General features: G+C 41.3%; 1 pseudogene; it reads right to left on the reverse strand.

Moving 5' to 3' along the window:
• Nucleotides 1-1,258: 1,258 nt before the first annotated feature.
• Nucleotides 1,259-2,312, reverse strand: LOC114512576 (annotated as a pseudogene).
• Nucleotides 2,313-2,550: the final 238 nt, after the last annotated feature.

Consider the following 2,550-nt stretch of genomic DNA (forward strand, 5'->3'; position numbering starts at 1 on the left):
TGGACATCTGCATGGCTACCTCTCTCATTACTGACTAGTTAGTATTTAAGTAAAAGCTGCGCAGTAAGCCTTCATAGTCATACTACCTAAAATTTCCACCCTTTTGACAATTTATCTCTCTCTTCATTTTTAATTTTTTCTCTAGCATTTACCACCCCCTGGGGTACCATATATCTTACTTGTCTTTATTTTGTTTCTGTCTGGTTCCCTTAGAATATAAGCATCAGGAAGAGAGAGATTTTTTATTGTTTTGTTCACTTCTTTGTCCTTAGCTCCTTAGACTTTAGTGGGTACTCATTAAATATCACTCACATGAGTAAATTAAGAGAAAATGTAGCCTCATGAAAGAAGAACTGGCTGTTATGAATATAAAACAATTATTTTGGGGGGAAGAAAATTAAACTTTATTTATTTTTTAAAACCAGACCACTAGGAAAATGTATCATAGTCCTGAAACAGCAAACAGAATGGCTATATTACTATTTTAAGTAATAAGTTGGTAAAAAGATAACAAGGTCCTTATCAAAATGGTAAGGTGCCAGAGCTGGGGTTGGAACACTACACATTGCAAAGCCCCCAGGCAAAAGTGGTATTTGGTAGTGGAGGGGTTGGGGTGGGGAGGGGCAGCTCCTCTTTTGCTCTAAAGGAGCCACAGCTCACCTGAGTTGCTTACTTTTTCTACCTTGACCTTCCTGTTGCCAAAGGATTGTTTCAGTAGGGCTCTGTTATTTCAGGATGCTAAGTAAGCAATACTGGGTTTAGGTTTCATCCCTGAAAACCAGGTTTTTTCCAAACCCAGTACTTCGTAACTCTCTTAATTAAGTAGTCAACAGTTCCTCTTTCATTGTTCATTCCTGGATATTGGTATACAGCAAAATCAAAAACCCCTCTCCCTTCAAAGTAGAATACCAGTGCAAGATTGTCCTGTCACTCTGCTGCAGACAGGCTTAGGGCCCATCACTGCAGCCAGTGAGAAGGAGGGTCTGCTTCCCATACTCAGCATGACATTGCCTCTTACATTTCTGGAGGATCTCCAAGCTGAAAGATGTCATGATGTATCATAGTCCTGAAACAGCAAATAGAATGGCTATATTACTATTTCAAGTAATAAGCTGGTAAAAAGATAACAAGGTCCTTATCAAAAAGGTAAGTTGCCAGAGCTGGGGTTGGAACACTACACATTGCAAAGCCCCTAGGCAAAAGTGGTATTTGGTAGTGGAGGGGTGACATCATGAAAGATGTCATGATGAAAGATGTGTGAGAATTTAAGAAGTGCACATCTACATCTTCATGGATAGAAACAGCTATCCAAAGGAAGCTTTCAAAGATCTTATCCAAACTACCTTTTCCAACTCCACATATTAAACAATTTCATGCCCTTGTATATACAACAAAACCAAGGAAAACAAATACCCAGAAACTGTTTTTCCCTTTCTAAATTAGTGACCTCATGTATTTTGTTTTACAGCTTATCAAAAATGGTGTGGTGATGCTTATGGTAAACAGGAGGTCGACAACAAAGAGAAACACCTCTCTTTACATTCCACCAGATCACTGGCAGGTGAGAGGAGCCTGTCAGATTGTCGGTACTTCCAAGGGCTCTGTCTTGGTTTGAGGGAAATACCTGCTGCCAGAGTAAGCATTTGCCACATAAAATTTAGGCTCTCAAAAACTCTCTGACCCAAATTTTAGCACCAGTTTTTTCCATTGCACTTTCTAGGATTAAAATATAAAAGAATCAGTGTCCAGAGGCAAGTGATTCATGCTTTAACCTTGCTGCCATCCTTAATTTCTTCATTCACAAACTTTGCTTAAAAGACCAAAATTCTCATTCTTCATTTTAAATAGATTCTTGCCCTCAGTCACAATGGCCAATGGCAAAGGCTTCTATATCTGAATGGATGAGAGAGACTCCTTCACCTTCTTAGTCATAGTTGGAATGAGGCTCATATGGTCATCCACACACTTTGTCACACAACTGTCCAGCTGCCGCTTCACCTGAAGCTCTTTACTCCCTGCATCTATTGAATCTTTGGCTTTGTCATTTGCAATGCATCGTGCATTGGGCCAGGTGGTCCTGAAACTTCTCCAACTCCCTGGTAACCAGGGCCTGGGCTTGTGCCAGAGGCACATGGTAGCACTCGATGCACTGGTATGCCTTGCTGTCCTCACAACAGCCAGTGCTGCACCAGAACATGAAGGCCTGCATCTTCCGGATATTCTCTTTCTCCAGAGTCTTCACCATGGAGTCCACTGCCTCCTGTACCCAAAGCTGCTGCAAGTCCACCATGGGGACCCCATGGTGCACTGCGCCAAAACGGAGCCCACATGGACTCTGCGCCCGGGGCTCACCCCCTCACAACGAGATATTTTAACAACAAAAATATATGACAATTTTTAAAAGTCAATGCAAGGTTGTCTAACAGAATATTCACATCTAGAATGTGAATTCCTGAGCTGGAACATCCATCTGGATACTCTCTCAGTGTGTGGTACAAAAGAAAAAAAGAAGGTAAGTAAGGAGAATAAAGTCAAACTGAGAGACATGCA

Source organism: Phyllostomus discolor, chromosome 3 (genome assembly GCF_004126475.2).
Source record: "Phyllostomus discolor isolate MPI-MPIP mPhyDis1 chromosome 3, mPhyDis1.pri.v3, whole genome shotgun sequence".
In the NCBI taxonomy this organism is placed as follows: Eukaryota; Metazoa; Chordata; class Mammalia; order Chiroptera; family Phyllostomidae; genus Phyllostomus; species Phyllostomus discolor.